General features: G+C 33.8%; 1 long non-coding RNA gene across 1 annotated transcript in view; it reads right to left on the bottom strand.

The window, feature by feature from the left end:
* Nucleotides 1-11,047: 11,047 nt before the first annotated feature.
* LOC136042102 (uncharacterized) overlaps nucleotides 11,048-17,129 on the bottom strand; it is a 152,510-nt gene continuing 146,428 nt past the window's right edge. The window contains exon 9 of the long non-coding RNA XR_010621174.1: nucleotides 11,048-11,290. This is a non-coding gene — a long non-coding RNA (uncharacterized LOC136042102). The remainder of the gene's footprint in view (nucleotides 11,291-17,129) is intronic.

Raw genomic sequence — 17,129 nt, forward strand, 5'->3', positions numbered from 1 at the left:
TTTATATTAAATATAATATTTTCTGCTAAGCGTTCTATATTTCTGATGTAATTGTGTTGAAAAAAAGCACAGTTTATTATGTCATAGCCTTTAAACTAATATACATCAGCAATATTTCTTTACTATAGGGACAGAATATATGAATGTACAGGTGACAAACTCTTAACCCTCTTGTTTTTCTATATCCTCCCAGTTCTAATGGCTTAGATATCGTCGAGGGTAGTAGGGTTTAATTGATGCATTTTCCGTGCCTCAATTTTATCATATTTGGGTTTTGTTCTTCTCACTCTTAAGAGCTTTCTATAGTTTAATGTTAGGAGTCCTCTTATTGTCAGGTAAATCAGAAATACCACAAATATAGTATATATAATATTGTACCAGGAATTTGGTGAAAATAGCCCATACTGAATTTCGATATATATCAATCTTTTGTCTTCATTAGGGAACAGGAGTATTTGTAAGTCTAAAGCCTCCTTTATTTTTGTTAATTGCATTGTACCTTTGATTTTCTCTATTTCTGGCCAAATGGATGTTTTTGATTCTTTGTAGTTTATATTTGGGATTGTCAATAACACATTTATTCCTTGAAACTTTATTATGATGTTTTGGACTCATGATGTTTTGGACTCATGATGTTTGTGCTCGTTGTGATCAAAGATGTTTCAACAGTTGTCTCTTTGGTTACAAGTTGGTTAAATACATCGTAAATATTAGAGGTCTTAATTTTACATATACTATTTTTTCGAATGCTTTATATTTCTGATGCATGATTGTGTCAAACAGAAACACAATTTATTGTGTCATAGCCTTTCAACTAACATATATTAGTAAAATTCTTTGGCATAGGGACAGGATATTTGGATATACAGGAGACAACTTTTCAATTTTCTTGTATTTCTATAAAAATGGATAAGTCCTTCTGCCAAGCGTTCTATATTTCTGATGTAATTGTGTTGAAAACGAAACAAAGTTTATTGTGTCATAGCCTTTCAGCTAATATACATCAGTAATATGTCTTTACTATAGCGACAGGATGTATGAATATACAGGAGACGAACTCTTAATCCTCTTGTATTTTTATATCCTCCCAGTTCTAATGGCTTAGATATCGTCGGGGGCAGTAGGGTTAAATTGATGCATTTTCTGTTCCAATATTTTATCATGTTTGGGTTTTGTTCTTCTGACTCTTAAGAGCTTTCCATAGTTTAATAGGTATTAGTAGTCCTCTTATTGTCAGCAAAATCAGAAAGAGCATAAATATAGTAAATATAATATTGTACCAGGAATTCGGTGAAAATAACCCATACTGATTTTCTATATATTTCAATCTTTGTTCTTCATTAGTGAACAGGAGTATTTGTAAGTCTAATGCCTCCTTTATTTTTGTTAATTGCATTGTACCTTTGATTTTCTCTATTTCTGGCCAAATGGATGTTTTTGATTATTCGTTGTTTATATTTGGGATTGTCAATGCACATTTATTCCAAAAAACTTTATTATCTTTGGGCTCATGATGTTTTTGCTCATTATGATCAAGGATGTTTACACAGTTGTCTCTTTGGTTACAAGTTGGCAACCTTGTTTAGTGGTAATTGTTCCAACGTCCTTTAGTAATAGTTGAGTTCAGTAACTGGGTTAAATTTTCTCTGTATTGTTCTAGTAGGATAGAGTTCCTACCGTCTTTTTGGTACACTAAATAACCATTCATCGTTTTTTAAATTGATAAATGTTTTTCTTTTAATGTTTATTATTAGAGCTTCACATGAATTGGGAATATTCTGTTGTTGTGATTCTTTTAGAAAGAGATCTAGCGTACCTGATCCTATTTTTATATTGTATATGGGTAATGTCAGTTGGTAAACTATGTTTTGAAATGAAACGCATTCTTTTAATTCCTGGAAGTTTGCTAGTGCATATTTTATTCTGTCTTGATCAATTAGCATATATTCTGCTTCTGGTACAATGCTCATTCAATTTTCTTGTATTTCTATAAAAATGGATAAGTCCTTCTGCCAAGCGTTCTATATTTCTGATGTAATTGTGTTGAAAACGAAACAAAGTTTATTGTGTCATAGCCTTTCAGCTAATATACATCAGTAATATGTCTTTACTATAGCGACAGGATGTATGAATATACAGGAGACGAACTCTTAATCCTCTTGTATTTTTATATCCTCCCAGTTCTAATGGCTTAGATATCGTCGGGGGCAGTAGGGTTAAATTGATGCATTTCCTGTTCCAATATTTTATCATGTTTGGGGTTTGTTCTGAACTTTTTCTCCCGACGAAAATTTTTCGGTGAGGGTGCTAATCCTGTGTTTAATTCGCAGTTGACCTCCTCCAAAAAGGGTATTGTTATTTCGCAGCCAAACAGGCATTTCCCACTCCCATAATAAGCCATTTCTTTTTGGAATTACCAGGATTTTCTTATTTGGCGCAGACGTCAAATAAACTTGTTGACCTTTTTTTGTAGAAACTAGATTCTTATTGGCTAGTCCAAAAAGGAACACTTTTGTTTGCCGTTGTAAGAATAACAAACAAATATAAAGCATGCTCAAAGCATGTACATAATAGAATAAAGAATTCCTGAATAACATTTCCAGAATATTTAGCTTACCACCTTCTGCTGTTCCTGACATACTGAAGTCGAGTGGTTTTGTAAACTGGGTGTACCTAGTGTCTTTTAGTTTAGTCCAATATTCCCGTCAAGATTCACTAAAGTTTAACCCAGACACCTTTAGTCTTGTCAAACCCACCCAAAATAAAAATATCCCTGCCATCCCACTTGTAAATTCTATGTGTAAATAATAAAAAAAATTGGATGATTTACAATGCTTGCCCCAGGAATGGAATATGATCAAGTAAGCATTACTATTGACCTTTTAGGTATTCTGATAACGGGCTATCTCAAAGCTTTGATCGGATTTAAGCCAAGTATCCTGAATTTATATTTTAATATCTTAGCCTATCTGGTCACAACCAGGATCATACATTTTCCCCCTTTCCAAATAATATATTCTGTATTTACCTTAAATCATAGCTTGGAGCAATATAATAATTTTCTATCCTGGTGATGCTCCGGTGATGAAAAAAATTCGTTTGGTCTTGGTTTTGGCTGTTGATCTATACTCTTGTGGAGGACTCTGCAGCTTCCCAATTGTAAAAGAACTCCTTGCAGAGCCATTCCTTATCAAGGTGGGATTTGAACATGTCAGTTGAAGTTGCAGAAACAGTTTCCTCAGACAGTTGATTCCACAGATTGACGACTCTTTGGCTGAAGAAATGACTTCTATATCTGCTTGTCGAATGCTACATGGGGAGCTTCATTGAATATCCTCTAGTACCAGTATGCAAGGGCTGTTCAAAGACCCTGGGAAGTGTTCTAATGAAGGATTTTTTGGTTAAAATCATATCACCCTTCTTTTCTTCAGTATTTCAGTGTTGGCAGCTTCAAACGGAGTAGTCTTTCTTTGCATGAAAATTTATTCATACTGCTAACCAGCTTAGTGGCCCGATGCTGGACATTTTCAAGCAGCTTCTTATCTGATTTAAAAAGGGGCTGCCAATGACATTCCGACCTCCAAACGTTGTCATATAAGCACCTTATATAACTTCATAAGAACTCTTGGGTGTTGGCTGGATATGGGTCTATTTATGATACTGAGGGATTTGTTTGAAGAAGAAGAGACAGACTTAACATGGTTGCTAAAATTTAATTGGTGATCAACAATAACCCCAAGATCTCTTTCAACGGAAACAGCAGAAGGGAAGTTGTCTTGAAGGATATACTTATGATGCTTGTTTTGTTTACCAAAATGAATGACGTGGTATTTGTCAACATTAAAAGCAAGGAGCCACGTGTTAGCCCATCTTCCTACACTGTCAAGATCTGTTTGAATTGATTGCTCATCAGAGGGAGTAGCCACTTTTTCAACTAGTTTTGAGTCATCAGCATAAAGGGTAATAAGATTTGAAAGAAGGGTGGGTAAATCGTTGACATAGAAGTTGAAAAATGTTGATCCAGGAATAGTGCCCTGGGGCACGCCACTTAATACAGTTGTTGGAGAAGAGAAATGAGGAGTTCCTTGTGAATCAAAAACTCTGACAATGTGTGATCTTTCAGATAGGAACCCCATAATCCACTTTACAAAATCTTCATTGACAACTGTAGCCTTCAGTTTGACTATGAAGAATTCATGACAAACCTTGTCGTATGCATTGGACAGATCAAAACGAATCATGTTGACGGGAAGATCCTTATCAAGCAGTGTAGTCACTAATTCATATGTGTGGATGAGGCTAGTGTCTACAGATCTACCAGATCTGAATCCATGTTGTGATGTTATTGACCTCAAGATGTTCAATTAGAGCTTTGTTAACAAATCTTTCAAGCACCTTAGCAACTACAGAAGCGATACTTATAGGATTGTAATTTTCTGCAGTTTTGTTTGTTCCTTTTTATGGATTTGGGCTATACAAGATGTTTTCCAATCATACGGTAGTTCTCCATTTTGAAGAGATATCTGGAGTAACATGCACAGGGGGTAACTGAGAGCTTTTCGACACTCCTTAAGAGGATGTGGATGAGCACTGTCTGGTCTCTTTGACTTAGTTACATCAGGCTTTCCAAGGCAATTGAAAACCATTACTTCACTTACTGACAGATCAGGCATGGGAAAAAGTACCATACAATGGATGATCTGGTGAGGAGGTACCTGAGTTTTGGGTGAAGGCAGAAGCAAATTGTGCATTTATAAGGTCAGCCTTATCTATTGGAGATGAGTGTAGTACACCATGGTCAACAAGCTCAGGAATAGTTTGATGATTTGGATTTTTAGCAGAGACATGTCTTCAGAAAAACTTTGGGTTCAAGTTGATGTCAGAAGCTAATTTCTCCTCATAAGCCTATTTCAGTTTTTTGACAGAATCTGTTACACAATTCTGTGCTGCCATGTAAATTGACAGAGTCTCCTGGTTTCTCTTCTTCGTAAACCGTTTCCAAGCTCTATATTTCTGGTTAATCAGCTTCTTAACTCCCTTAGTGAGGGAGGGAAGAGTTTTAGGCTATTTTCTAAAAATAACCCTTGAGTGTTTCTTTTCAAGAGCAAGGAGAGCATTTTTGAAATTTAACCGAGACTCATTGATGTCACCAGTGATAAGCTTTGACCAGTTTGCAGATAAAAGTTCCTGCTGTATTGCCTCATAGTCGGTGAAAGTTTGAGGACAAAATTGAGGTTGAGGAAGACTATTTAGGGACAACACAGACAGAATAACTAGGTGATTTTTACTAGCAATTGGTGGCAAATAATCATTAGGATGAGGGAATCAGGATCATGAAATATGACGAGCCCATAACTTGGTGACCTGATATTTTCATAAGAAATTTTTCTTCTACTCCTAGCATAATTTTTGGAATCTTGACCTTTTGATTGCTCATATTTGACACTTTCAAGTACATTGTCCCCCTTTCCATGGTCAAAAGCTGGCTTTCAACGAAAATAGAAGGATATTTGCAGTAATTCGCTGATTGGGCTCAGTATTTTTTGTTGCTAAAATCTGAATGCAAATCTCTGCCTCTATTACTACCTTGTTATTAAGCTATAATTAATATTTTTGGCAAGGATCAGTATCTTGCAAAGTTGTGCAATTAAAATCCCTTTTAATTGTGGGGCTAGTGATTTTGATTTCATTACTGGTCGGATACCAAATTATACCATATTTTCGCAGTGTATCTAAACGTATTATACATGGAAATGGGAGTTTCCTGCAAATAATCATCCGTACTATGATCCGTTCTTTATCTGTATGAAGTTTTAAATGACATTCCCCCAAAATGCTCAACTAATGACCTGTGACTGATGTTAGGCTATTCGTACATTTTTGAATTTTATTTTGTGTATTTGACGGTTGTTTCCTAAATATTTCCTCTCAAATCATTGAAGTCGAAGCCCCCATGTCAATTGTACAAGGTACATTTTTAAGACACTCTATACTAAAACAACGAACTAATGGTAAATACGCAGAATTGTTAAAATTGCAACATTGAAGACTGTTTAAGGGTCTAAAGTGATTCGCAGATTTTATGACCCTAAAAAATTAGGCTTTTCGTTTAAATTCACCCCATGATCGTTTCCTGATATGTTGTTTGGCCAAATCAGCTTGATTTAAGATCGTCCCATTACTCCTCTGCTGCATTTGCCAGAGCCATTCTTTGGTTTCTGGGGATGAATTCTCTAACAAAATGTCCTCCATATCTTCCATGTATGTATGCGTTGCTTTGTCCTGGGATGTCCCTGTTAGCGCTAAATGGTCTGAAAAATCGTCGTTTGCCCCTTCCTCGAGGAGACTCTGGATTTTTCTCCTCTGGGTCCACAATTTGTCTGATTTTCCTGCTTTTGGGATCCAAATCCTGTGTAAACTCTGTCTCCATTACGAATCTGGTACGATATTCAGAAGCATAAAGATTAACCTTTCCGCAGTAATAGCAGGTGATCCCCTGTCTTGTCAAATTTGTCCTTTGGTCTCCTCTTTTGTCTTCCTTATGAAATCGTTTCCAATCGCCATTTGTCTCCTCCAATCTCGGCCAAAAAGAAGCCTCAAGACCCGCCCTGCTGAGTTTCCTTCTAAAATCTTACTCGCTTTCTACCCCAATGCTTGTTATGCTCATCTTCTGTCATATTGATCGATATTTGTTCAAATTTTTTCATGTTTTTTTTAATTTTTTAACAGAGGGCTCAACCAAAGGACCAACCTCAGAAGACAGTTCTTGACTCACAACTTCTGCCATTGTATTTTTAAGAGTTTGATTTTTCAGTGAATTTGGAATCAGCTTCTTCTTGTTCTTTAGAGTGTTATTATGTGAGGTGAGCATAGGAATCTGCTCATTAATAGATTCAGCACCAAACCTTATTAATCAAAACCTTATATTACCACTACCATTTAAGATACACAATTTTTTTTTATCTTCATTAATTTTTATATTTCTTTTTATTATTTTTCTGAATGTAATGCTTCTGTCGATTCCTACAAAAAATTTAATAAGTTTAAATCGAATTAAAACCCAAGAAAAAACCGAACATAAACAAAATAAGAAAGAAGAAAGATAATGACAAATAATAAAAATGAAAAGAATCAAGGCTGTGTTTCTACTATTCTAACATGAATTTTAGCCTGTATTTAAGGATTTCAAGAATTTCTACGATCTTTACCTACATTTCAGCAGTGATAATTAAAAATGGCTTAAATTGCAGATTCTTTAAAACCTAAATTCAGCATAATATTGTTTATTATGAACGATAAATTTCAATAAAAAAGCAAAGAAATTGAAAATGTAATTTTTCTCAAATTATATAAGAAATAGTTGCAGACTGATTTAGTGTTCTGGAGTACTAGTTTTTTTCTGATATTGGTTTGAATATTCAAAACTGAAATCCTCTTTTGATATTTAAAAATTTGATATTAAATCTTGCTTTCGTAAACTTAGTATTTTCAAAGATTCGGTATTTCAGTTTTCTCAAATCTAAACAATAAATATTGCTTGAAAATTGAACGGCAGAATACGCCTTAAATATAATCTAAATTTCACAATATACGGTCTAATTGCTTATGATCCAGGGAAAACAGTATATTCATATTTACATTTAATTACTAATATAACAATTGCTAATATAATGAAGCATTATAATTTCGAAAAGACAAAATTGCTGTAGTCATTACACAAATACACCCTATAATTGACAAAATATCGAAAAGAGCATGGCGTTATACAGAACAAAAGAAAGAATAGAGAGCGGCAATTTCAGCCATTCTTTTATCAAAGTCTTCTATTATTTTTTTGGATATGAGTTGGGGAATGTCAGGGAACAGGATACCCTTTCTCTCCTTCTGCGCATCCTCACTTGGTTGCAATCCTTTTTCTGATTTTAGAAATTGAAAAAAAGGATTCCTTTAATACGTTGGTATTTTTCTTCAGTCTCATTACTTGTTGGAATAATGTTTTGAACGGCTTAAGATCTAGTTTCATGAATATTTTCCACATATTGTTACTTTTTAGAAGCAAATATGCGTGCTAGAATAATACTCCATGTTTTACGATGTCCTGTGCATTTGTATGAGTAAAAATGGTCATCAAAATTGTTATGAGCTTCATTTTCTAAAATTAACGTTAATATTATTTGTGTTCAAAAGTAATTCTCTTAATTTACTTGTTCAAAAGGAATTCTCTTAATATTTCTTGTTCAAAAGTAATTCTCTTAATTATACTCTTAATAAAAAATAGTGTCTCACCATTGATGTTCAAGTTAAAACTTGGACTTTGACAGGGACCAAGGAACAGGCAATTATATTTCTCCAGGAGAAGGGGTTGTTGCCCAAAACAAAAAATGAGTCAATGGACACACTATGATATTGTACTCTTATGAGCAGCTAAATTATTGGAAGTGTAACATTAGGTCACGTTTGAAAGTTGTCAATTTGCGTGTCAATATGTGGTTTTCTAAAAGTAGAATGCCATTTGTTACTATAGTTCTTTCATCTATTTCTGGGTTAATCAATGGTCGTCTTTGGCCTTGTTTTCCTAATAAAGTTTTATAATTTCCTCGTATTTTGTTTTATTTCATTACCTTTATCAAAAGTTTGGGCTATATATTTGCACATTAGGGGAGGGGGGTAAAGCATACCATATATTAAATACATCAATGGTTAGTTTTTGCTTTCAAACGACCTTCTATTTCCCTTGAATTTTTTTTATTTGCTTTGCCATCTATATTAAATTTTAAACAACTACTTATTAAGAAAGAAAGGAACATAAAATAATAAAGAAGTCAGCATTGTGAATTATCAGATGTAGCTAGATATATACTAATTCCTGGTAGTCTGGCCGTAAATTCTTGGCCAATTTTTGTATTTTTTTTTTCATTTTTTTAAAAAAACTGGCCTATTCCACTTCAAAATAGATAAGCCAGTAGTTTTTAATTCAGAGATTGTTGAGATACCTATGAAACAGCCTATGCTACCTTAGGCATAGGTTACATATAGAAATTTCAGGATCTTTTTGAAAATCCTTACTATTTAGTTTTCAAAGCAACATTTTACTGTTATGACTAATGAAAATAGTAGCCTAATTACTAATTACTCTGTTTCAGTCATCTTCAAATGGTTGGGTTTTCTTCTCAAGATAGTTTAAAAAAATTAATTTTTAAACTTTTGGATACTGTGCACTATTTTAACTGTTAGGACCACCTTAAAGGCTCAAAATGTAATTTTCTTCTGAAGCGATTATTGAATTATTAAATGGTAAAAAAGGCATTAAGTAATATAGGCTATTCATTTTTATTCTAGCTATATAATGGTGGAAACTACATAATTACCAGGCAAGTAGCTTAATTAAAATTTATCATTGCTAAAAAAAAGTAACTGTCCCTATTTTGGACATAATACATATTGGTTTAGATTTAAATCCTGCTTTTTAAGGCTATAATGAAAAAGAATAAGATGGCCAGGGTGTGTTGCTTGGATGAAGGAAGACATACTGCCAAAGGTTGTCCTTTTTGGCAAACTGTCTAGGTTTAATACAAAACATCTCATCTGCAATGAGAAGATATTGTAAGCAAAGATTTAAAAGATATGGAAACTTCTTAAAAAGTAGCTTACTGACTCCAATTAGAATTTACTGAGAGGAGGTAGTTATTTTTTTGTGGCAGAAACCTTACATAGTGAAATTTTCTATGAAGGGGGAAGCCTTTTTTTCATTGATGCTGTTAGATTTTGATAGATTATTAATGTTATACAAAACGCAACATTAATTTGGTAATTCCTTTGTGAAAGTACCAGGATTTTCTTATTTGGCGAAGATGTCAAATAAACTAGTTGAATTTTTTTGTAGAGACTAGATTCTTATTGGCTAGTCCAAAAAGGAACACATTTGTTTGCCGTTGCAAGAATAACAAACAAATCGAAACCATGCTCAAAGCATGTATTTTATAGAATAAAGAATTTAACTTTAAAATCTTCGAATGTTTATATGGATATAAACTAAAGAATCTTAGTTTGAAATTTTCTTAAGGGGAAATAAATGAGAATTCGGTCCTGAAGTTTATAGGGGGGAATTAAAGGCTTGTATGTCACATATCCTCCTTCCCGCTGAAGAATGATGCCCCCATCATTCAGACTAATCTCCTTTAAATTTTATGTTTCCTTAAAATTCTTTATTGTTTATTAAAGGTTATTTTTATAATTCCCTTATCACATAATGACTATTGAACCACATCCATAGTGTTATAATGTCTTTTCTTTTTGTTTTTACTTCTAGAATTTTTAAATTATACTCCTACACCTCACATCAATATAAAGCACTTGAACAAAAATATGGATCTACACTCTGAATACCTAGTTTCATTTTTTTTTAATCGTGATTAATTTTTTGTTGTTATAATTTAACTATGATTTCCAATTGATCCAAGGTTTTCGAAAAAATTAAAGTGTCACAATTGGATTAAAATTACAACATAATAAAATCACTACTGGCATAAATGTCGTAATTCGTTAAGAGGTTAATTTTATAAATCACTATTGACATATTCTTTTATTTTTTATCTCTAAGTTTATAATGTTTCTTCCTTTCACACCCCTGCCATAATTTTCATGTCCCTGCCCATTTCACTAACTGATTTGGTGTATCATAATTCGTCCAAATTAATATTACCTTTTAGTTCTTCAACCCATAATGCTTTAATGTTTACGTTCTGCACAGGTTCGGTAATGCTTATAGCATGTTATTAAATGTTTATTTAGATTTGCTTAAGGGTAGTTTAACTTAGATAGTTGCCAAGACCTTACTTGGTATATCGATTTATAAGTAAAAAAAATGGGACTTATATTGTTCTTTTTCAATGTTCATACATGTTTCTGATGTTGCCAATGTTTGAATGCTATACAGTTTGTTGCAGGTGATCTATTCATGTTCATGGTTCTGTTGGTGCTTACACAATGTGTGGTGGGTGTATCTTCTCAGCTGAATACGTTTCCTTCTTTAGCTTGTACGGTTTTTTGATGGGATTAGAGATGATTGTAAGATAGCAGTCTTAATGATTAAATACATGGTAAATATTAAAGGTTCACCTACACGACTGGTATCATTGAAGTGTTTTGTCTTTGTTGTGCAGCTGTTGGGAAGAATCAATTGCGTGATTTTTCTCGCATTCTTCTGTGGATAATAAATTATAGTAGGTTTTACTCGTTTTTGATCTTTGACCATAATGCATCTTATGTCAGTGTTGGAGCTTGCCAATTCCTATAATAAAAATTTCTTGGTAAGATATATTCTTAATACGCAAAATGACATATAACAATGCGTAACATTATTATAACAGAACGTATATAGAAAAAATTATTAAAGACTAATATCTTCAGAGAATATTATAATTATAAAAGAGTAATATAGCACATATTTTTTAACGAGTAATATCATTATTATTTCAACACTAATTACATAATACGGCTGTGATATGTGAATATAGGAGCACATTTCAAAAAAATTATTAAATACATGGTAAATATTAAAGGTCTTAATTTTACCTATTCTATTTTTTCGAATGCTTTATATTTTTGATGCATGATTGTCTCGAAAAGAAACACAATTTATTGTGTCGTAGCCTGTCAACTAACATATATCAGCAATACTCTTTGGCTTAGGGACAGGATATTTGAATATACAGGAGACAACCTTTTAATTCTCTTGTATTTCTATAACAATGGATAAGTCCTTTGTAATTGTTAGAGGTCTTTATATTAAATATAATATTTTCTGCTAAGCGTTCTATATTTCTGATGTATTTGTGTTGAAAAAAAAGCACAGTTTATTATGTCATAGCCTTTAAACTAATATACATCAGCAATATTTCTTTACTATAGGGACAGAATATATGAATGTACAGGTGACAAACTCTTAACCCTCTTGTTTTTCTATATCCTCCCAGTTCTAATGGCTTAGATATCGTCGAGGGTAGTAGGGTTTATTTGGTGCATTTTCCGTGCCTCAATTTTATCATATTTGGGTTTTGTTCTTCTCACTCTTAAGAGCTTTCTATAGTTTAATGTTAGGAGTCCTCTTATTGTCAGGTAAATCAGAAATACCACAAATATAGTATATATAATATTGTATTAGGAATTTGGTGAAAATAGCCCATACTGAATTTCGATATATATCAATCTTTTGTCTTCATTAGGGAACAGGAGTATTTGTAAGTCTAAAGCCTCCTTTATTTTTGTTAATTGCATTGTACCTTTGATTTTCTCTATTTCTGGCCAAATGGATGTTTTTGATTCTTTGTAGTTTATATTTGGGATTGTCAATAACACATTTATTCCTTGAAACTTTATTATGATGTTTTGGACTCATGATGTTTGTGCTCGTTGTGATCAAAGATGTTTCAACAGTTGTCTCTTTGGTTACAAGTTGGTTAAATACATCGTAAATATTAGAGGTCTTAATTTTACATATACTATTTTTTCGAATGCTTTATATTTCTGATGCATGATTGTGTCAAACAGAAACACAATTTATTGTGTCATAGCCTTTCAACTAACATATATTAGTAAAATTCTTTGGCATAGGGACAGGATATTTGGATATACAGGAGACGACTTTTCAATTTTCTTGTATTTCTATAAAAATGGATAAGTCCTTCTGCCAAGCGTTCTATATTTCTGATGTAATTGTGTTGAAAACGAAACAAAGTTTATTGTGTCATAGCCTTTCAGCTAATATACATCAGTAATATGTCTTTACTATAGCGACAGGATGTATGAATATACAGGAGACGAACTCTTAATCCTCTTGTATTTTTATATCCTCCCAGTTCTAATGGCTTAGATATCGTCGGGGGCAGTAGGGTTAAATTGATGCATTTCCTGTTCCAATATTTTATCATGTTTGGGTTTTGTTCTTCTGACTCTTAAGAGCTTTCCATAGTTTAATAGGTATTAGTAGTCCTCTTATTGTCAGCAAAATCAGAAAGAGCATAAATATAGTAAATATAATATTGTACCAGGAATTCGGTGAAAATAACCCATACTGATTTTCTATATATTTCAATCTTTGTTCTTCATTAGTGAACAGGAGTATTTGTAAGTCTAATGCCTCCTTTATTTTTGTTAATTGCATTGTACCTTTGATTTTCTCTATTTCTGGCCAAATGGATGTTTTTGATTCTTCGTTGTTTATATTTGGGATTGTCAATACACATTTATTCCAAAAAACTTTATTATCTTTGGGCTCATGATGTTTTTGCTCATTGTGATCAAGGATGTTTACACAGTTGTTTCTTTGGTTACAAGTTGGCAACCTTGTTTAGTGGTAATTGTTCCAACGTCCTTTAGTAATAGTTGAGTTCAGTAACTGGGTTAAATTTTCTCTGTATTGTTCTAGTAGGATAGAGTTCCTACCGTCTTTTTGGTACACTAAATAACCATTAATCGTTTTTTAAATTGATAAATGTTTTTCTTTTAATGTTTATTATTAGAGCTTCACATGAATTGGGAATATTCTGTTGTTGTGATTCCTTTAGAAAGAGATCTAGCGTACCTGATCCTATTTTTATATTGTATATGGGTAATGTCAGTTGGTAAACTATGTTTTGAAATGAAACGCATTCTTTTAATTCCTGGAAGTTTGCTAGTGCATCTTTTATTCTGTCTTGATCAATTAGCATATATTCTGCTTCTGGTACAATGCTCATTCAATTTTCTTGTATTTCTATAAAAATGGATAAGTCCTTCTGCCAAGCGTTCTATATTTCTGATGTAATTGTGTTGAAAACGAAACAAAGTTTATTGTGTCATAGCCTTTCAGCTAATATACATCAGTAATATGTCTTTACTATAGCGACAGGATGTATGAATATACAGGAGACGAACTCTTAATCCTCTTGTATTTTTATATCCTACCAGTTCTAATGGCTTAGATATCGTCGGGGGCAGTAGGGTTAAATTGATGCATTTCCTGTTCCAATATTTTATCATGTTTGGGGTTTGTTCTGAACTTTTTCTCCCGACGAAAATTTTTCGGTGAGGGTGCTAATCCTGTGTTTAATTCGCAGTTGACCTCCTCCAAAAAGGGTATTGTTATTTCGCAGCCAAACAGGCATTTCCCACTCCCATAATAAGCCATTTCTTTTTGGAATTACCAGGATTTTCTTATTTGGCGCAGACGTCAAATAAACTTGTTGACCTTTTTTTGTAGAAACTAGATTCTTATTGGCTAGTCCAAAAAGGGACACTTTTGTTTGCCGTTGTAAGAATAACAAACAAATATAAAGCATGCTCAAAGCATGTACATAATAGAATAAAGAATTCCTGAATAACATTTCCTGAATATTTAGCTTACCACCTTCTGCTGTTCCTGAAATACTGAAGTCGAGTGGTTTTGTAAACTGGGTGTACCTAGTGTCTTTTAGTTTAGTCCAATATTCCCGTCAAGATTCACTAAAGTTTAACCCAGACACCTTTAGTCTTGTCAAACCCACCCAAAATAAAAATATCCCTGCCATCCCACTTGTAAATTCTATGTGTAAATAATAAAAAAAATTGGATGATTTACAATGCTTGCCCCAGGAATGGAATATGATCAAGTAAGCATTACTATTGACCTTTTAGGTATTCTGATAACGGGCTATCTCAAAGCTTTGATCGGATTTAAGCCAAGTATCCTGAATTTATATTTTAATATCTTAGCCTATCTGGTCACAACCAGGATCATACATTTTCCCCCTTTCCAAATAATATATTCTGTATTTACCTTAAATCATAGCCTGGAGCAATATAATAATTTTCTATCCTGGTGATGCTCCGGTGATGAAAAAAATTCGTTTGGTCTTGGTTTTGGCTGTTGATCTATACTCTTGTGGAGGACTCTGCAGCTTCCCAATTGTAAAAGAACTCCTTGCAGAGCCATTCCTTATCAAGGTGGGATTTGAACATGTCAGTTGAAGTTGCAGAAACTGTTTCCTCAGACAGTTGTTTCAAAAGATTGACGACTCTTTGGCTGAAGAAATGACTTCTATATCTGCTTGTCGAATGCTACATGGGGAGCTTCATTGAATATCCTCTAGTACCAGTATGCAAGGGCTGTTCAAAGACCCTGGGAAGTGTTCTTATGAAGGATTTTTTTGGTTAAAATCATATCACCCTTCTTTTCTTCAGTATTTCACTGTTGGCAGCTTCAAACGGAGTAGTCTTTCTTTGCATGAAAATTTATTCATACTGCTAACCAGCTTAGTGGCCCGATGCTGGACATTTTCAAGCAGCTTCTTATCTGATTTAAAAAGGGGCTGCCAATGACATTCCGACCTCCAAACGTTGTCATATAAGCACCTTATATAACTTCATAAGAACTCTTGGGTGTTGGCTGGATATGGGTCTATTTATGATACTGAGGGATTTGTTTGAAGAAGAAGAGACAGACTTAGCATGGTTGCTAAAATTTAATTGGTGATCAACAATAACCCCAAGATCTCTTTCAACGGAAACAGCAGAAGGGAAGTTGTCTTGAAGGATATACTTATGATGCTTGTTTTGTTTGCCAAAATGAATGACGTGGTATTTGTCAACATTAAAAGCAAGGAGCCACATGTTAGCCCATCTTCCTACACTGTCAAGATCTGTTTGAATTGATTGCTCATCAGAGGGAGTAGCCACTTTTTCAACTAGTTTTGAGTCATCAGCATAAAGGGTAATAAGATTTGAAAGAAGGGTGGGTAAATCGTTGACATAGAAGTTGAAAAATGTTGATCCAGGAATAGTGCCCTGGGGCACGTCACTTAATACAGTTGTTGGAGAAAAGAAATGAGGAGTTCCTTGTGAATCAAAAACTCTGACAATGTGTGATCTTTCAGATAGGAACCCCATAATCCACTTTACAAAATCTTTATTGACAACTGTAGCCTTCAGTTTGACTATGAAGAATTCATGACAAACCTTGTCGTATGCATTGGACAGATCAAAACGAATCATGTTGACGGGAAGATCCTTATCAAGCAGTGTAGTCACTAATTCATATGTGTGGATGAGGCTATTGTCTACAGATCTACCAGATCTGAATCCATGTTGTGATGTTATTGACCTCAAGATGTTCAATTAGAGCTTTGTTAACAAATCTTTCAAGCACCTTAGCAACTACAGAAGCGATACTTACAGGATTGTAATTTTCTGCAGTTTTGTTTGTTCCTTTTTATGGATTTGGGCTATACAAGATATTTTCCAATCATACGGTAGTTCTCCATTTTGAAGAGATATCTGGAGTAACATGCACAAGGGGTAACTGAGAGCTTTTCGACACTCCTTAAGAGGATGTGGATGAGCACTGTCTGGTCTCTTTGACTTAGTTACATCAAGCTTTCCAAGGCAATTGAAAACCATTACTTCATTTACTGACAGATCAGGCATTGGAAAAAGTACCATACAATGGATGATCTGGTGAGGAGGTACCTGAGTTTTGGGTGAAGGCAGAAGCAAATTGTGCATTTATAAGGTCAGCTTTATCTATTGGAGATGAGTGTAGTACACCATGGTCAACAAGCTCAGGAATAGTTTGATGATTTGGATTTTTAGCAGAGACATGTCTTCAGCAAGACTTTGGGTTCAAGTTGATGTCAGAAGCTAATTTCTCCTCATAAGCCTATTTCAGTTTTTTGACAGAATCTGTTCCACAATTCTTTGCTGCCATGTAAATTGACAGAGTCTCCTGGTTTCTCTTCTTCATAAACCATTTCCAAGCTCTATATTTCTGGTTAATCAGCTTCTTAACTCCCTTAGTGAGGGAGGGAAGAGTTTTAGGCTATTTTCTAAAAATAACCCTTGAGTGTTTCTTTTCAAGAGCAAGGAGAGTATTTTTGAAATTTAACCAAGACTCATTGATGTCACCAGTGATAAGCTTTGACCAGTTTGCAGATAAAAGTTCCTGCTGTATTGCCTCATAGTCGGTGAAAGTTTGAGGACAAAATTGAGGTTGAGGAAGACTATTTAGGGACAACACAGACAGAATAACTAGGTGATTGTTACTAGCAATTGGTGGCAAATAATCATTTTGAATGAGGGAATCAGGATCATGAAATATGACGAGCCCATAACTTGGT

The sequence above is a fragment of the Artemia franciscana genome, unplaced genomic scaffold (genome assembly GCF_032884065.1).
Source record: "Artemia franciscana unplaced genomic scaffold, ASM3288406v1 PGA_scaffold_64, whole genome shotgun sequence".
NCBI lineage: Eukaryota > Metazoa > Arthropoda > Branchiopoda > Anostraca > Artemiidae > Artemia > Artemia franciscana.